Here is a 19,011-nt window from a genome sequence, read left to right as displayed (position 1 = left end):
GAGTGCAGGATTTGTTTCACAAACAGGGCATATATAGACACAAACTCAATCACAAGATAATGGTTGGAATGCGAGTCTGTACAGGTAATCAAGTCTTTACCGCTGCAGAAAGTGCAAATGGAGAGAGGGTTAAGCACAGGTGTGTATTGCCTCCAGACAGGACAGTTAGTGAGATTTTGCAAGCCCAGGCAAGTCATGGGGGTTATAGATAGTGTGACATGAACCCAAGATCCCGGTTGAGGCCGTCCTCATGTGTGCGGAATTTGGCTATCAGTTTCTGCTCAGCGATTCTGCGTTGTGTGTCTTGAAGACCGCCTTGGAGAATGCTTACCCGAAGATCAGAGGCTGAATGCCCTTGACCGCTCATCTGTCTTTCTGGCCACCCAGCTGATTCTGAGCCTCCCTCAATTTCAAAAGCTGTAATCCTCCTCGTCGACTCTTTCTTCAGTGCTCAACTCTTGCATCTGTAAGAAACTCCACACTGGTGACTGTGCAAGTTGTTTTTTCAGCTTTATGCTGATGTTTTTGGAATTCCAGATGTTGCTTTAAGTCACTAGTCACTTCTTTTGCTGCAGCTAACCCACCCTGAAGGGTGTCCAAAAACATTTGTAGCATTCGCTGTTGCACTATAGAAATCACAGGAACAAAATTGTGCACAGCAAGATTCCAGAAAATAGTAAATCACTGAAAATCTGGTTTAGTGTTAGTGTTTGGAGGATAAATATAAACGGATACAGGTAACTCCCCTACTCTTCAAAACAGCGCAAAGGGGGTCTTTCACCTTCGCCCGAGAGGGCAAACGAGCCTCGGTTTAACATCATTGGTGCCATGGTGGCACAGTGTTGCCTCACACCGCCAGGGACTCAATTTTAGCCTTGGGTGACTAGCAGTGTGGAGTTTGCACATTTTCCCCGTGTCTGCGCGTTTTTCCTCCCACAGTCCAAAGATGTGTAAGTTAGGTGGGTTGGCCATGCTAAATTGTCCCTTAGTGTCCAAAGTCGTGTGTGTAGCTTCGGGGGATTAGTGGGATACATGTGTGGGGTCACGAGTATAGGCAGGTGATGGACCTGGGTAAGATACCCTGTCGTAGAGTTGGTGCAGACTCAATGGGCTGAATGGCCTCCTTCTGCACTGTAGTAATTCTGTGCAGAGGGACCTGGGGGTCCTTGTGCACGAATCGCAAAAACTCAGTCTGCAGGTGCAGCAGGCGATTAGGAAGGCGAATGGAATGTTGGCCTTTATCGCGAGGGGGATAGAATATAAAAGCAGGGAGATCTTGCTGCAACTGTACAAGGCACTGGTGAGGCCACAACTGGAGTACTGTGTGCAGTTTTGGTCCCCTTATTTGCGAAAGGATATATTGGCCTTGGAGGGAGTGATGAGAAGGTTCACCAGGTTGATACCGGAGATGAGGGGTGTAGCTTATGAGGAGAGATTAAACAGATTGGGTCTGTACTCGTTGGAGTTTAGAAGGATGAGGGGTGATCTTATAGAGACATATAAGATAATGAAGGGGCTGGATAGGGTAGAGGTGGAGAGGTTCTTTCCACTTAGAAGGGAAACCAGAACTAGAGGGCACAGCCTCAAAATAAGGGGGGGCCGGTTCAGAACAGAGTTGAGGGGGAACTTCTTCTCTCAGAGGGTAGTGAATCTCTGGAATTCTCTGCCCATTGAAGTGGTGGAGGCTTCCTCGTTGAATATATTTAAATCACGGGTAGATAGTTTTCTGATCGATAAGGGAATTAGGGGATATGGGGAGCAGGCGGGTAAGTGGAACTGATTCGCTTCAGATCAGCCATGATCTTGTTGAATGGCGGGGCAGGCTCGAAGGGCCAGATGGCCTACTCCTGCTCCTATTTCTTATGTTCTTATGATTCATGCTCAAAGCACCTCCAACCGTGCAGCACTCTGTCTGCTGCACTAGAGTGTCAACCAGGCACCCGACAGTAAGAGCTGGAATTCACAACTCCGCACAAAAGGATGTGAACAAGATCTGCAGATAGAAATGAAATAAAAAAAATTTTCGTTCATGGAATGTGGGCATCACTGGCTGGGCCAGCCCACCCCTGAGGGCATTTAAGAGTAAACTATATTGCTATGAGTCTGCGTCACATGTGGGCCAGGCCAGATAAGGATTTATTTCCCTAAAGGACTTTAGTGAACCAGAGGTTTTTACAACAATCGATAATGGGAAACCATTATCAGTTGGCCATCATTAGACTTTTAATTCCAGATTTTTAATTTCATTCAAATCTCACTATCTGCCGTGGTGGGATTCAAACCCGGGTCCCCAGAACATACCCTGAGCCTCTGGATTACTAAAACCAGCGACAATATCACTCGTCTATTGCCTCCCCTAATATCACAAATGGCAATGGAGGATCTTTTCTTTTTCAAATAATGTGGCTAAATTAGCTACAATATAAAATAGTGAACAGAGAAAAGATGCTGTTGCACAGGAACAATTGTTACCTTGTGAAGCTATAATCTAGTGGAAGGATTTTGATGGCATTATTGTATATCACAAGTGCTTCAAAACACTTTAATCTCTAGACTGTTGGAGCATGTCAGCTCAAAACAGAGTGGCCAACACTTTGTAATCTAAAAAGATTAACGTCCCCAGTGTGTCAGCTTCCTTGTGCAACAACGGAAAACTATTTTAATGCTTTCGAAGGTCATATGCAAATAATTTACCACCCGCTTTCCAAGAAGTGAATAGTCCACTGGCCCAACTGTTTCCTGAAGAAAGGCTGGCTTTAAAAAAAATTTGAATAGTTCTGTGTCTGCGGGAGTCTGTGAATCAAGGATTTGATTTGATTTATTATTGTCACATGTAATAGTATACACGGTAGCACAGTGGTTAGCACTGCTGCTTCACAGCTCCAGTGACCTGGGTTCGATTCCCGGCTTGGGTCACTGTCTGTGTGGAGTTTGCACATTCTCCTCGTGTCTGCGCGCGTTTCCTCCGGGTGCTCCACAGTCCAAAGATGTGCGGGTTAGTTTGACTGGCTGTGCTAAAATTGCCCCTTAGCGTCCTGAGATGTGTAGGTTAGAGGGATTAGCGGGTAAATATGTAAAGGATATGGGGGTAGGGCCTGGGTGGGATTGTGGTCGGTGCAGACTCGATGGGCCGAATGGCCTCCTTCTGCACTGTAGGGATTCTATGATTTTCTATGATTCTATGATTTTATACAGTGAAAAGTATTGTTTCTTGCGCCCTATACAGACAAAGCATACTGTTCATAGAGAAGGAAACAAGAGAATGCAGAATGTAGTGTTACAGTCATTGCTAGGGTGTAGTGAAAGATCAACTTAATGCAAGGTAGGTCCATTCAAAAGTCTGATGGCAGCGGGGAAGAAGCTGTTCTTGAGTCAGTTGGTACGTGACCTCAAACTTTTGTATATTTTTCCCAACGGAAGAAAGTGGAAGAGAGAATGTCCGGGGTGCGTGGGTCCTTAATTATTTTGGCTGCTTTTCTGAGGCAGCAGGAAGTGTAGACAGAGTCAATGGATGGGAGGCTGGTTTGCGTGATGGACTGGGCTTCATTCACGAACTTTTGTAGTTCCTTGCGGTCTTGGGCAGAGCAGGAGCCATATCAAGCTGTGATACAACCAGAAAAAATTATTTCGATGGTGCATCTGTAAAAGTTGGTGAGCGTCATAGCAGACATGCCAAATTTCCTGCTGTTGTAGCTGTTGGATTTTCTGCTGTTGTGTTTTGACAGTGATAGTTGCTGCGGTAACAGTGTAACTGTAATTAAGAAAGGCTCCAAAGTGTTTCGATTTCAGTGAAACTGAACACGCCACGAAAAGGTTGCATGTTGCAGGATCAATGGCACCAGACATTTGGGAATGATTATAAGTCAGGCGGGAAGGTCAGCATTAACACTGGATTTTTATCTGCTCAAATGTCCAGAGCAGGACACACTCGCTGCTCCCCGCCACCCTGATCCTCTCAGTCACTGCATCATTTCTGCTGCCGACTATCCTTCCTGATTCTCAGTGAGCAAGAATTCATGGCAGGGAGGCTGAGGCAAGAGGAAAGCGAGCGAGAGAGGAGAGCTGGCAGGCAGAAGCAAGGTGGTGAGTGGGCCACAGGAAAGACAGGTGCACCAAGGGCAGTGTAGTGAATTATATTTTTATTTATTCAAGGGATGTGGATGTTGCTGGCTATGCCAGCGTTTATTGCCTATCCTGAATTGACCTTGAGAAGGTGGTGGTGAGCTGCTATTATTGAACTGCTGCAGTCCATGTGCTGTAGGTGCACTCACAGTGCCTGTAGGGAGGGAATTCCAGGATCTTAACCCAGCAACAGTGAAGGAACGATATATCTGCAAGTCAGGATGGTGAGTGGCTTGGAGGCAAACTTCCAGGTGGTGGTATTCCCATGTGCCCTTGGCCTTCTAGACAGTAGTGATTGCGGGTTCAGAAGGTGCTGGCAAAATAGCCCTGGATCAGCCAGGACTGAGACTCGGGTTCGAATCCTGCTTTGGATCACTGTCTGGGCAGAGTCTGCATGGGTTTCCTTTGAGTACTCTGGTTTCCTCCCACAGTCCAAAACATGTGCTGGTTTGATGCATTGGCCATGCTAAATTCTCCTTCACTGTACCTGAACATGCGCCGGAGTGTGGCAACTGGGGGATTTTCACAATAACTTAATTGCAGTGTTAATGTAATCCTACTTGTGACACTAATAAATAAAATTTAATCTTGTAGATGGTACACACGGCTGCCACTGTGCATTGGTGGCGGAGGGAATGCATTTTGCAGATCGGATGGCATCAAGTGGGCTACTTTGTCCTGGATGGTGTCGAGCTTCTCGAGTGTTGTTGGAGCTGCACCCATCCAGGCACGTGGAGAGTATTCCATCACACTCCTGACTGGCGCCTTGTAGATGGTGGACAGGCTTTGGGGAGTCAGGAAGTGAGTTATTTACCACAGGAATTCCGAGCCTCTGACTTGCTCTTGTGGCCACTGTATCTGTATGGCTAATCCAGTTCAGTTTCTGGTCAATGATATCGCTCAGGATGTTGTTATTGGAGGGTTTAGTGATGGTAATACCAATGAAACTAAATAGGGGGATGGTCACTGCCTGGCACTTATGTGGTGTGAATGTTAATTACATTTTGTCACCCTAAAAGCTTGGATATTGTCCAGGACTTGTTGCATTTCTATTGCAAATGGTGCTGAACATTGTGGAATCATCAACGAATTTCTGACCTTATGATAGAAGGAAAGTAATTGATGAAACAGCTGAAAATGGTTGTGCCTAGGGCACTACCATGAAGAATTCCTGCAGCAATGCCCTGGAATTGAGATGACTCACCTGCAACAACCACAACCATCGTCCGTTGTGCTAGATATGCGTCCAACCAGTGGAGAGTTTTTCTCAATTCCCATTGATTCCAGTTTTGCAAGAGGTCCTTGATGTCACATTCAGACAATACTCTGTCTGTAGCACTGCTGCCTCACAGCGCCAGGAAGCCAGGTTCAATTCCGGCTCAGGTCAAAATCTGCATGGAGTTTGCACTTTCTCCCCATGTCTACGTGGGTTTCCTTCGGGTGCCCCGATTTCCTCCTGCAGTCCAAAGATGTGTGGGTTAAGTGGATTGGCCATGGTAAATTGACCCGAGTGTCAGGAGGTTTAGCAGGGTAAATGTGTGGGGTTATGGGAATAGGGCCTGGGTGAGATTGCAGTCGGTACAGATTCAATGGGCCAAATGTCCTCCTTCTGTGCTGTAGGGATTCTATGATTCTAACCTAACTTCAGAAGATCTGTTCTTTGTCCATGCTTGGACAAAAGCTGTAATGAGATCAGGAGCTGAGTGGCCCTAGGGGAACCTAAATTGAGCAGCCATGAGCAGGTTGTTGCTAAGCAAGTGTCTCTTGGTTGCAGTGTTGATACTCAAGATTAGACTTTATTTATTTAGTGAATACAAAGTCCCTAAGCCAAGCAGTTTCTTCCACCTCTGCTGTGTTTAGTGTGGATGAAACTCTGCTGAGTCTGGGGATTCTATGATGTGGTGCACAGTTTTCTCTTTCCCACAGGCACTTAGGACTGGCACCAATGCCCATCTGTGGAGGTTGGCCAAGCAGGGGTCATGGCTGGTCCTGAACCTGTTGAGGGTGGACCACTCTTTCTTTGGAAGGTTGAAACGAGGCAGCGGTTGGGGTGGGTTTGTTGTGTCCAATGATTGCTATTCATTTGCCCAGGTGGAATTTGCGTTGAAGCCCTATGTGGGAGGGTTCCAGATGGACCTTCTTGATGGGACTCGCACCTAGGGTGGGCTGAATAGATCAGCATGAACTGGCAGGTGAGGGGGGCAACTTTTCTATCATGTTTTGGGTTGTTGCAAGTAGGGGATATGTGGAGGAGTGATGTTTGCCAGGACAGAGAGCTCAGAGTGGCATTAAGCATAGTGTTTCAGTAGTGATACACATGGTACAGCGAGGTGTCAACTCTGCATATTTGTGTGTGTGTGTGTGTGATGATCTTCACCAAACAGGGGTGCAGTATTCTGCTCCTGAGTCTGAGAGTGTGAGCGCTGAGTTCGAGGGTGGTGGTACCAGCACCCGATGTTGAGCTGGCTAGTTTGGCACTCAAGTTGTTTCTGGAATTGATCTTGGCTGCAGTTGTTTTTAGGTGTTCCTGGAAGGTCTGTCCTATCTAGGGTCACTCCAAGCTATGTTGGAGTTGGGTGGTGCTTTAACTTGTAGCCATTCATTTGAATGTTGAGTTCTTTATTGGCTTTTGCATAGTGAAGATGGAATAAGCTGCATACTGGTTTTGCAGGGCTCGGCTTGGGTCACCATGCATTGCAATATTGTTCCAAGTTTTGATAAGTCCTCATTTAGGGTCCAATACAAGGTGTCGAAGCTGGGAGTTTAAGTTGCGAGGCAGATGGTGTCGTCTTTTTATATTTTTGGGAGGTAGCTTTTGGAAGATCGCTTGAATACAAGTTGAGCAGGGTTGGCGCCACTGCTGAACTTTGGAGGAATCAATTGGTTTGGCTTTTCCATGTAATTTTTGCCTGTCCAAGATGAACTCTGACCTTCAATTGTTCAACAGTTTTCCAATGCTTTTTGTTGCAGGGGACAGGGATGGGGACAGAGAGAGAGACCCATGACAGATTCAGGGTGAGGCCAGTGTGCAAAACAGTGTCAATGGCAGTTCAAGTTTTTCCGAAAGCCATTTACAATGCAAGAGGTAAAGGCCAGTACTTGTTCCCCTGCACTGCAGTCTTTGTGGAAACCAGCTTGGTTGACGCGAAAGACTTCTACAATTGGGAATGTGCGTTGCAGTATGGGGTGTTCAAGGATTTTGTAAGGGACCGACAGCAGAGGGACTAGTTGCAAGTATGGGGTCTTTCCCAAGTTTTGGTATGGCAATGACTTCTGCTGCCATTTCTTTGGAATGGTGCTGGAATTTATGGCCATCGTGTAAAAGAGGTCAGCCAGGCAAGAGCTTGAGGCCCCTAGCCCAAGATTTTCATATTCTGTTCCTTGTCACACTTCAACCCCTTTAGGACCACTTTTAATTCTGCATCGTCAAAAGGTGGGGCTGATGGTGTTGTCTTAGTTCCCGTGGATGTTCTGTTCGATATTTTTGTCCAGGGGCACCTTAACTATGGCAAGTCGGTGGCTGGAGACATGGTTGAGAGTAACTGAGGGGCAGTTTTGAGTGAGTGGCTTTTGGGCTTCTCCAAGGCGATGGGGAAGGCTCCAGCACTTCCTGCTGGAGTACGTAAAGTTTAGCTCTGCTACGATTTCTTCCCACGAGCATGGCGCACAGCATTGAGGGACTCGATCAGGTGGTCTCCTACCTCTGGGCTCCCTGACACTCTGTATACTTTTATGAGGGCAGCACTCACTTCATCTGAGCAGGGAATGTAGATGGGTTGGTAGCCTCAGGGAATTGCTGTGCAGGTTGCTTTGTAGACGGCACCACGGAGACAGTTGTACACTTCATCAACAGTGACATTTTGTGGTGGGATTGTTGAGATGCTGCGTTCCAACGTTTCACTGTGTTTGTCCAGTTGGCGTTCTGGAAGTTCCATTGCATCTTCTTGGGGCTGTTGATAACTGGGACACGTAGGTCAATGTGAATGAGTAGAGGACGGTGTTGGTTGTGCAGGAAGTCATCGAAGCCAAGGCTTTGTGCAAGGTGGGAATCTCATTCAGAGAACTGACCCAGCACAGGATGGGGGAATAATCCCTGTGCCATCTGGCTGAATGGAATGTTACTCACTGTTTGGAATCGTGTATGTGTCAGATCATTTCTGGATACCCACTCTGCAAATGTTTCACTGTCACTTTTCAGTACTGGGTATCCCCAGTACTGACTGGGGACTATTGAAGTCCCCCACATAGATGGCTGGATTGGGGAGGGTGGGCAAGACTTGCTGCTCTCAGCTGGTGCTTGAAGACATTGGCTTTGTCGAACCCACCAACTGCTAGGGTATCAGAGAAAGTGATCGTTGCCAGACGGTTTGCTTCAGCAATGTCAGTTTGGACGTAAGTGGCGCAGCCCAGGAGGATGGTAGCACAAAGGTCATTCTTGGATGGAATAGTGGTTTGCTTGTTCTGTTCCAATGTAGGTTTCTTGCAGGCTTGCAATATTGGACTGATCGGGCTGGACTTGTCCTGTTTTTTGCCTGCAAGATACCATAATTGCATCCATAATATGACTGAATTTTACATTTTTGAGGGGGAAGTGGACCTGGGACTATGTCTAAAACTTAAGTTAAGGCAATTATGAGGGCACGAACACATGAAAATTTAGAAAAGAGGCAACTTGATTGAAGCATAAGATCCTGAGAAATCTTGATGGGGGGGATATGGAGAGAATGTAGAACTCGGGGTCACTGTTTAAAAATACGAGGTCGCCCATTTAAAATGGAAATGAGGTGAATTTTTTCCAGAGAATTGTGAGCCTTTGGAACTCTTCCTGAAAAGGTGGTGGAAGCAGAGTCATAGAAACCCTGCAGTGCAGAAAGAGGCCATTCAGCCCATCGAGTCCGCACCGACCACAATCCCACCCAGGCCCTACTCCCATATCCCTACACATTTACCCACTAATCCCCCTAACCTATGCATCTCAGGAAACCAAGGGGCAATTTTAGCATTGACAATCAACCTAACCCGCACATCTTTGGACTGTGGGAGGAAACCGGAGCACCCGGAGGAAACCCACACAGACACGAGGAGAATGTGCAAACTCCACAGTGACCCAAGCCGGGAATCGAACCCAGGTCCCTGGAACTGTGACGCAGCAGTGCTAACCACTGTGCTACCGGGCCACCCTCTTGTCCTTGAATATTTTAAAGGCAGAGGTGGATACATTGCTAAGCAAGAGGGGTGATAGGTTATCAGGGAGAGACAAGATGCGGATTTAAGTTTACCATCAGATGAACCGTGCGTGATCTTATCAAATGGCAGAGCAGACTCAAGGGGCTGAATAGCCTATTGCTTCTTGTTCATATGTACCACTGGATCAACCTCAAGGGAGCAAGAGAGAGTCTGGTTCCAGCAGATCTTGCGAATAACTGGTCAGACTCTTGCGGCAGAACACATGGTGTTCTAGTTCCATTAATTTTGCAAGATTTTCCATAGGGGTCTAGCTTTGACTCCATGGTCATCATTGCCTCAGAGGAAGGGGAGGAGTTGCGACCCAAATTGCTTGTCCCAAGATCCCTGACTGGGGGGGTCACAAACTAGTTTTGGAACCCCTGTGCGAGACCATTGTTCTTTTAAAATCTGAGATAGCTAGGCTTTGGATAACCAAAACTATGAAGGCAAAATGCAACATAGAGTTAGGTCATAGATTAGCCATGATCTCATTGAACAATTGGGAGCTAAATGGATTCCTTCTATTCCTATAATTGTGACTTCCTTTGACCAGTAATCTAGCATTGTGTCCATCTATTTCAAGTCTTTCTTGATAGTCGATGTGAATCGAGGCAGGTCCACAAAGTCTCCGAGGTGTCTTCCAACTGCAGCCATTTAGGATGAAGTATCCTCAAAGTTAGGCGAAGTTACGGACAATCCACAGATCATACATTCAAAGAAATCATAGTAATAAATGGGCTGCCAACAAAAAATGAAAATAAATGTAGTTTTGTAAAACTTCAATTGCGTCACACATAGCCTTCAGGTAGAGAACCCTGTCTGATCTACATGTCACCCGGTTCCTGAGAAATTGACTATTGATGCCCACGTGCAAGTCTTTTAATACGTTTCCTCATTAAATTTAGAATCATAGAATGCAAAAAGAGGCCATTCAGCCCATCAAGTCTGCACCAACAACAATTCCCCCCAGGCCCTATCTCCATAACCCTATGTATTTACTCTCCTAATCCCCTTGACACTAAGGGGCAATTTAGCATGGCCAATCAACCTAACCCGCACATCTTTGGAGTATGGGAGGAAACCGGAACACCCAGAGGAAACCCACGCACACAGGAAGATTGTGCAAACTCCACACAGACAGTGATCCAAGCAGGAATCGAACCCGGGTCTTTGGCACTGTTAGGCAGCAGTGCTAACTACAGTGCCACCCCATAGTCTGATTTATATGTCACCAGGTTCCTGACAAATTGACTCTTGATGCCCATGTGCAAGTCTTTTAATATGTTTCCTCATTAAATTTAGAATCATAGAATCCCTACAGTGCAGAAAGAGGCCTTTGGCCCATCGAGCCTGCACCGACAACAATCCCACCCAAGCCCCATCCCTGGAACCCCACATATCTACCCTGTTAATCCCCCTGACACTAATTCAGAGGGGTCATGTAACGAGTCACTCTGGGTGGAGCTTAGAAACAGGAAGGGCGCAGTCACTATGTTGGGGGTATACTATAGGCCCCCCAACAGCCCAAGGGAAGTGGAAGAACGGATATGTCAGGAGATACTGGATAGGTGCAGGAAAAATAGGGCTGTTGTAGTGGGAGACTTCAATTTCCCTGGTATAGACTGGAAATCGCTGAGAGCTGGGACTCTGAAGGGGAGGAATTTGTAAAATGCGTACAGGAGGGTTCTTTGGAACAATATGTAGATAGCCCGACTAGAGAGGGGGCTATACTGGACCTAGTACTGGGGAATGAGCCCGGTCAGGTCTACAAAGTTTCGGTAGGGGAACATGTGGCAAATAGTGACCACAATTCTGTTAGCTTTAGGATAGTGATGGAAAAGGATGAGTGGTGTCCCAAGGGTAAGGTGTTGGATTGGGGGGAAGGCTAACTTTAGTGGGATTAGGCAGAAATTGGCAGCTCTTGATTGGGAGAGGCTGTTTGAGGGTAAATCCACATCTGGCATGTGGGAGTCTTTTAAGGAACAGTTGTTAGGGCTATAGGACAGGCATGTGCCTGTAAAAAAGGATAGGAAGGGTAGGATTCGAGAACTGTGGATAACCAGGGAAATTGAGGGACTGGTCAAAAAGAAAAGAGAGGCGTATGTTAGGTCCAGGCAGCTAAAAACGGAGGGAGCTCTGGAGGAGTACAAAGAAAGTAGGAAAGAACTCAAACGGGGAATTAGAAGGGCAAAAAGGGGTCATGAAATGTCCTTGGCAGACAGGATTGAGAATCCCAAGGCATTTTATTCATACGTTAGGAACAAAAGGGTTGTCAGGGAAAAAATCGGACCTCTCAGGGACAAAAGTGGGGAATTATGCTTAGAGCCCAAAGAAGTAGGGGAGATCCTAAATGAATACTTTGCGTCAGTATTCACAAAGGAGAGGGATGTGTTGACTGGGAGTGTCTTGGAGGGGAGTGATGAACCGTTGGAGAAAATCTCCATAACAAGGGAGGAAGTGTTAGGTTTGTTAGAGAATATAAAGACTGGCAAATCCCCAGGGCCTGATGGAATCTATCCAAGGCTGCTCAGGGAGACGAGAGGTGAAATCGCTGGGCCTCTGACGCAAATCTTTGTCTCGTCACTGGACGCAGGTGAGGTCCCAGAGGATTGGAGGATAGCTAATGTGGTCCCATTATTTAAGAAGGGTAGGAAGGATAACCCGGGTAATTATAGGCCGGTGAGCTTGACGTCCGTGGTGGGGAAGTTGTTGGAGAAGATTCTTAGAGATAGGATGTATGCACATTTAGAAAGGAATAAACTCATTAACGATAAGTCAGCATGGTTTTGTGAGAGGGAGGTCATGCCTCACTAACCTGGTGGAGTTTTTTGAAGAAGTGACTAGAATGGTTGACGAGGGAAGGGCCGTGGATGTCGTCTATATGGACTTCAGTAAAGCGTTTGACAAAGTCCCTCATGGTAGGCTGGTGAAAAAGGTTGGATCTCATGGGATAAAGGGGGAGGTGGCTAGATGGGTGGAGAACAGGCTTGGTCACAGAAGACAGAGGGTGGTAGTGGAAGGATCTTTTTCCGGCTGGAGGCCTGTGACCAGTGGTGTTCCGCAGGGCTCTGTATTGGGACCTCTGCTGTTTGTGATTTATATAAACGATCTGGAAGAAGGTGTAGCTGGGGTGATCAGTAAGTTTGCGGATGACACAAAATTGGCAGGACTTGCAGATAGTGAGGAGCATTGTCAGAGGCTACAGAAGGATATAGATAGGCTGGAAATTTGGGCAAAGAAATGGCAGATGGAGTTCAATCCTGATGAATGCGAAGTGATGCATTTTGGTAGAAATAATGTAGGGAGGAGCTATACGATAAATGGCAGAACCATAAAGGGCGTAGATACGCAGAGGGACCTGGGTGTGCAAGTCCACAGATCCTTGAAGGTGACATCACAGGTGGAGAAGGTGGTGAAGAAGGCACATGGCATGCTTGCCTTTATAGGACGGGGCATAGAGTATAAAAGTTGGGGTCTGATGTTGCAGATGTATAGAACGTTGGTTCGGCCGCATTTGGAATACTGCGTCCAGTTCTGGTCGCCACACTACCAGAAGGACGTGGGGGCTTTGGAGAGAGTACAGAGGAGGTTTGCCAGGATGTTGCCTGGTATGGAGGGGCTTAGTTATGAGGAGAGATTGGGTAAACTGGGGTTGTTCTCCCTGGAAAGACGGCGGATGAGGGGAGACTTAATAGAGGTGTATAAAATTATGAAAGGCATAGATAGGGTGAACGGTGGGAACCTTTTCCCCAGGTCGGTGGTGATGTTCACGAGGGGTCATAGGTTCAAGGTGAAGGGGGGGGAGGTTTAACACAGATATCAGAAGGACATATTTTACACAGAGGGTGGTGGGGGCCTGGAATGCGCTGCCAGGCAAGGTGGTGGAGGCGGACACACTGGGAACGTTTAAGATTTATCTAGATAGCCACATGAACGGAGTGGGAATGGAGGGATACAAAAGAATGGTCTAGTTTGGACCAGGGAGCGGCACGGGCTTGGAGGGCCGAAGGGCCTGTTCCTGTGCTGCATTGTTCTTAAGGGTCAATTTAGCATGGCCAATCCAACATGTTTGGAGCACCCAGAGGAAACCCACACAGACATGGGGAGAACATGCAACGTGGGATGGATTCTCAGTCACCTGAGGCCAGAATTGAACCTGGGTCCCTGGCGCTGTGAGGCAACAGTGCTAGCCACTGTGCCACCCAACATCTATCATTGTTTTACTTGCCTACATCGTTTATCCAACTCGCTCTGGAATTATTTCCTATTTCACCCCTCCTTCAAGTATGCGGTAATTTGCAGCGAGCTTTTGAAACTCCAGTCATTGAGGTGAACCACAAGTGGTGGTTGGGGCACCCCCCGACCCCCTCAGATTTAACACTGCCTGTGGTTTTTCTATTATTCAGTCAGTTTCCTTTCCCATTATCATAATTTAGGTTGAATACCCTTGGATCTTGAGTCCGATGAATAGCCTTTCATGTGCAACTTTTGCCAAAAAGCCTCCTGGAAGTTCAGTTTCCCATAGTCCACTTGGATCGCCAATCCCACAAATTGGAGGGACCACTTCCTTCTGAGAATAATCACATTTACCCGAAGAATCCATCCCATTGTTTCACACGTTGCGCCTGCCTTGTGATTTGGGGCATTCCTTGACCCAAGTTACTGGGGTGAAATTCCATTGTGGTCCCAAACCAGTCCAGTGGGAAATCAGACCATACTGTTCCCCGCCCCCCCCCCCCCAAGAAACAGCAAGGTGCAAGATCAATTCACTGCAAGCACTGCATACAAAGTAATAAATTCAGGGAACGCCTGTTAAAAAAAACGAGTATAATGGTCTTTTAATGAACAGTATCAAACTGAAATGAAATTCTGAACACCGGTGTTTTCTAAAAATAAAACAGAACAAAAATGGGTGGAGGTTTGGGGGGCGGGGTGGTGGTTCCGGGGAACGGAACTGAACACATTTGAGCAAATGTCAAACCTCCACTGAGGGACATGCCAGTAGATTGCTCACATATCCCACTGGATGTATGAAACCAGATCTGACCCAGGCTGTCAAACTGCTACTCGACACTGCAAGAAACTGGTGAAATGGCCAGTTAAATGGCACAAAGCAGCAGCCACATCAGCAACTTCACAGTCCACGGTTCAAGTCACGCTCTACCCCACTACAAAAAATATAAAACTTTTCTCAAGGTTGCGCATGCGTGAAACCATTAACAAACAGGTACATCTTTCCGCTTAAGTCACACAGAACAGTCTTGATCCGAGACTTGTGACAACCAAGATCATTTGAAGCAGGGATGGGATGAGGGTGTCTCCATGAGGAGAACAGAAAAATTTATATTTTATATCAATCTCTCAAAGCACCATATCCTGTTCAATTTATGAAGGGCAGTCACTGTTGTAAAGTAGGAAAAGGAGCAGAGTCCAATGTGTGCACATACAGCAAAATCCCACAAACAGCAATGAGATAATGACCCACCCGAAAGCGCAGGCTTGGCTTCCCCGTAATATCTCATCTGAAAATCAGCACTGCCTACAGGTATTTCCTCAATATTGATAGTGCGGCACTCCTTCAGTACTGAGCCTCGGACAGTGCAGTGCTCCCTCAGTACTGACCCTCTCTCAGTGCAGCACTCCCTCAGCTGACAGTGCGGCACTCCCTCAGTACTGATCCTCTGACAGTGCAGCACTCCCTCAGTACTGACCCTCTGACAGTGCAGCACTCCCTCAGTACTGATCTTCTGACAGTGCAGCACTCCCTCATTACGCACCCTCTGAAGTGCAGCGCTCCTTCAATACCAACTCTCTGACAGTGCAGCATTCCATCAGCACTAACCTTCTGACAGTGCGGCACTCCCTCAGTACTGACCCTGACAGTGCGGCACTCCCTCACTACTGACCCTCTGACAGTGCGGCACTCCCTCAGTACTGACCCTCTGACAGTGCGGCACTCCCTCACTACTGACCCTCTGACAGTGCAGTGCTCCCTCAGTACTGACCCTCTGACAGTGCGGCACTCCCTCAGCACTGACCCCCTGACAGTGCAGCACTCTCTCAGTACTGACCCTCTGACAGTGCAGCACTCTCTCAGCACTGACCCTCTGACAGTGCAGCACTCCCGTCGAATAGTTCGGATGGGGCAGTTTTTGTGCACTGTGTGCAGGAGGATTTCCTGACACAAAATGTGGATAGCCCGACAAGAGGTGGGGCCACATAGGATTTGGTATTGGGAAATGAACCGGGCCAAGTGTTAGATTTGGTTCTGGGAGAGCACTTTGGAGATAGTGACCACAATTTGGTGTCTTTTGTTATTGCAATGGAGAGGGATAGGGCCGTACGGCAGGGCAAGGATTATAATTGGGGGAGAGGTAATTATGATGCGATTAGGCAAGAATTAGGGGGCATAAGATGGGAACAGAAACTGTCAGGGAAAGGCACTAATGAAAAGTGGAACTTTTTCAAGGAACAAATACTGTGTGTCCTTGATAGGTATGTGCCTGTCAGGCAGGGAGGAAATGGCCGAGTGAGGGAACCTCACAAAAGAGGTGGAATGTCTTGCAAAAAGGAAGAGGGAAGCTTATGTAGGGATGAGGAAACAAGGTTCAGATGGCTCGATTGAGGGTTACAAGTTAGCAAGGAATGAGCTGAAAAAGGGGCTTAGGAGAGCTAGGAGAGGGCATGCGAAGTCCTTGGCGGGTCGGATCAAGGAAAACCCCAAGGCTTTTTACTCTTATATGAGGAATAAAAGAATGACCAGGGTGAGGTTAGGGCCGGTCAAGGACAGTAGTGGGTACTTGTGTATGGAGTCAGTAGAGATAGGAGAGGTGATGAATGAATACTTTTCTTCAGTGTTCACCAAGGAAAGGGGCCATGTTTTTGAGGAAGAGAAGGTGTTACAGGCTAATAGGCTGGAGGAAGTAGATGTTCAGAGGGAGGATGTACTAGCAGTTTTGAATAAACTGAAGGTCGATAAGTCCCCTGGGCCTGATGAAATATATCCTAGGATTCTTTGAGAGGCAAGGGATGAGATTGCAGAGCCTTTGGCTTTGATGTTTGGGTCCTCACTGTCCACAGGGATGGTGCCAGAGGACTGGAGAGTGGCGAATGTTGTTCCTCAGTTTAAGAAAGGGAATAGAAATGACCCTGGTAATTATAGGCCGGTTAGTCTTACTTCGGTGGTTGGTAAGTTGATGGAAAAGGTCCTTAGGGATGAGATTTACGACCATTTAGAAAGATGCGGATTGATCCGGGATAGTCAGCACGGATTCGTGAAGGGCAAGTCGTGCCTCACAAATTTGATTGAATTTTTTGAGGAGGTAACTAAGCGTGTTGATGAAGGTAGGGCAGTTGATGTCATATACATGGATTTTAGTAAGGCGTTTGATAAGGTCCCCCATGGTCGGCTTATGATGAAAGTGAGGAGGTGTGGGATAGAGGGAAAGTTGCCGATTGGATAGGTAACTGGCTATCTGATCGAAGACAGAGGGTGGTGGTGGATGGAAAATTTTCGGACTGGAGGCAGGTTGCTAGCGGAGTGCCACAGGGATCAGTGCTTGGTCCTCTGCTATTTGTGATTTTTATTAATGACTTAGAGGAGGGGGCTGAAGGGTGGATCAGTAAATTTGTTGATGACACCAAGATTGGTGGAGTAGTGGATGAGGTGGAGGGCTGTTGTAGACTGCAAAGAGACATAGATAGGATGCAAAGCTGGGCTGAAAAATGGCAAATGGAGTTTAACCCTGATAAATGTGAGGTGATTCATTTTGGTAGACAAATTTAAATGTGGATTACAGGGTCAAAGGTAGGGTTCTGAAGACTGTGGAGGAACAGAGAGATCTTGGGGTCCATATCCACAGATCTCTGAAGGTTGCCACTCAAGTGGACAGAGCTGTGAAGAAGGCCTATAGTGTGTTAGTTTTTATTAACAGGGGGTTGGAGTTTAAGAGCCATGGGGTTATGCTGCAACTGTACAGGACCTTGGTGAGACCACATTTGGAATATTGTGTGCAGTTCTGGTCACCTCACTATAAGAAGGATGTGGAAGCAATGGAGAGATTGCAGAGGAGATTTACCAGGATGCTGTCGGGTTTGGAGGGTAGGTCTTATGAGGAAAGGTTGAGGGAGCTAGGGCTGTTCTCTCTGGGGAGGAGGAGGTTGAGGGGAGACTTAATAGAGGTTTATAAAATGATGAAGGGGATAGAGTGAACGTTCAAAGACTATTTCCTCGGGTGGATGGAGCTATTACAAGGGGACATAACAGTAGGGTTCATGGTGGGAGATATAGGAAGGATGTCCGAGGTGGGTTCTTTACTCAGAGAGTGGTTGGGGTGTGGAATGGACTGCCTGCAGTGATAGTGGAGTCAGACACTTTAGGAACATATAAGCGGTTATTGGATAAGCACATGGAGCACACCAGGATGATAGGGAGTGGGATAGTTTGATCTTGGTTTCAGATAAAGCTCGGTACAACATCGTGGGCCGAAGGGCCTGTTCTGTGCTGTACTGTTCTATGTTCACTCCCTCAGTACTGACCCTCTGACAGTGCAGCACTCTCTCAGTACTGACCCTCCGACAGTGATGCACTCTCTCAGTACTGACCCTCTGACAGTGCAGCACTCCCTCAGTACTGACCCTCTGACAGTGCAGCACTCCCTCAGTACTGACCCTCTGACAGTGCAGCACTCTCTCAGTACTGACCCTCTGACAGTGCAGCACTCCCTCAGTACTGACCCTCTGACAGTGCAGCACTCTCTCAGTACTGACCCTCTGATAGTGCAGCACTCTCTCAGTCCTGACCCTCTGACAGTGCGGCACTCCCTCAGTACTGACTCTCTGACAGTGGGGCACTTTCTCAGTACTGACCCTCTGACAGTGCGGCACTCCCTCAGCACTGACCCTCTGACAGTGCGGCACTCCCTCAGTACTGACTCTCTGACAGTGCAGTGTTCCCTCAATACTGCAGTCGGAGGATCAACATGGATGATGACCTCGGAGTGTGACTCAAACCCACAGCTTTCCAAAGCAGAGGCGAAGGTGTTAACACTGAGGCTGGTCTGACCATAGGTCCTGCTGAGTATTGTTAACCACGGTTTTTATTTCAAATTTCCAGCATCGGCAGTATTTTACTCTTATCTGGGGATGAAGCCACCTTTCCCATTGTTAACACCAGTCCAGAGTGTCTAACCACTCAGCATTAATGCCCCTCCTGCCCTGTATTAACAACAGTCCAAGTCATCTGTTCGCTCCCTCACTAAACAAATGGTCTCAGGTTAGGCTGACAAATTGTGCAATTCTGTCCTTCCAAACGTTGACTTCTACCACCTGTAAGAACAAGGGCAGCTGATACATGGGAACAGCAGCTGCACCTGCAAGTTCCCCTCCAAGTTATGCATCATTCTGACTTGGAACTATATCAGCCGTTCCTTCACTGCCACTGGGTCAAAATCCTGGAACTCCCTTCCTAACAGCACTGTGGGTGTACCAGCATCACGTGGATTGTAGCAGTTCAAGGTGGCGGATGGCTCATCACTGCCTTCTCAATGGTAACTGGTAACAAATGCTGGACTAGACAGCGACAGCCACAGCCTGTGAAAAGCTGAAGAAAGTGTGTGGGAGGACAAGTGATAGATGGCAGCTGGTGGGGGTACCTGCCTCGAG

Source organism: Mustelus asterias, chromosome 8 (genome assembly GCF_964213995.1).
Source record: "Mustelus asterias chromosome 8, sMusAst1.hap1.1, whole genome shotgun sequence".
In the NCBI taxonomy this organism is placed as follows: domain Eukaryota; kingdom Metazoa; phylum Chordata; class Chondrichthyes; order Carcharhiniformes; family Triakidae; genus Mustelus; species Mustelus asterias.
This window is presented reverse-complemented; position numbering follows the sequence as displayed.